Source organism: Apium graveolens, chromosome 8 (assembly GCF_009905375.1).
Source record: "Apium graveolens cultivar Ventura chromosome 8, ASM990537v1, whole genome shotgun sequence".
NCBI classification, from domain to species: Eukaryota; Viridiplantae; Streptophyta; class Magnoliopsida; order Apiales; family Apiaceae; genus Apium; species Apium graveolens.
Window position 1 is genome coordinate 52,236,693 of NC_133654.1, and position 1,017 is coordinate 52,237,709.

A 1,017-nucleotide genomic window follows, 5' to 3' on the forward strand; every position below is an offset into this window, starting at 1 on the left:
TTCTCAGCCTAAGATCAATGATATTCGGTCGAGCATCATCAGACTAGCCATCTCGGATAACACTTTTGAGATCAAGTCGAGCACGATTCAGATAATACAAAACTCAGTTCAGTTTGGGGGTTCTCCTACAGAAGACCCTAACGTGCACTTCAGGGATTTCATCGAGATATGTGACACTTTCAAGTTCAATGGGGTGACTAGAGATGCTATCAAGCTGCGACTCTTCCCATTCTCTCTGAGGGATAAAGTAAAGTGATGGTTACATTCTCTACCACCAGGGTCTATCACCAAATGGGAGGATCTAGCTCAAAAGTTTCTCACTAAATTCTTTCCTATGGTAAAGACTGTTGCAATCAGGAATGCTCTTACTCAGTTTGCTCAGCAAACCGGAGAATCTCCGTCTGAGGCTTGTGATCGATATAAGGAGATGCTGAGTAAGTGCCCACACCATGGCATGCCTGATTGGATGATTATAAATTATTTCTACAATAGTTTAGGCACTCAGTCTAGACCTATGCTCGATGCAGCGTCTGGTGGAGCCTTATGGGCCAAAAGTTATAATGAAGCTTATGAGTTGATTGAGCTCATGGCAGCTAATGAATACCAGAATCCTATGCAAAGAATATTGTAAGGGAAGGTAGTATGAATTCTAGAAGTGGATACAAGTACTGCTATAGCTGCTCAACTTCAAGCTTTGACGATGAAAGTGGACTCTTTGGTGAATTATGGAGTTAATCAAATCACTAGTGTTAGTGAGCTTTGTGCGGGGCGCATGAAACTAAGTAGTGCGCTATTTCTAGAAAATTAGCTCAATTTGTGAGCAACTTTTAGAGATCACAGCAACAAGCTCCAACCAGTTATCATCCAAATAACCGCAATCATCCTAACTTCAGCTGGAGCAACAATCAGAATGCGGTGCAACAATCTTATCAGCCATACATAAAAAAGCATTATAACCCTCCTGGTTTTCAGCAACCGTAATATGCCCCTAGGCAACAACTTCAACTTCAGCAGTAC

The 1,017-nt window shown here is 41.9% G+C and overlaps 1 non-coding gene across 1 annotated transcript; it reads right to left on the reverse strand.

The window, feature by feature from the left end:
- Positions 1-349: 349 nt before the first annotated feature.
- LOC141681212 (small nucleolar RNA R71) lies at positions 350-456 on the reverse strand. Its single transcript, XR_012558653.1, has one exon. It is a non-coding gene; the product is annotated as a small nucleolar RNA R71 (small nucleolar RNA).
- Positions 457-1,017: the final 561 nt, after the last annotated feature.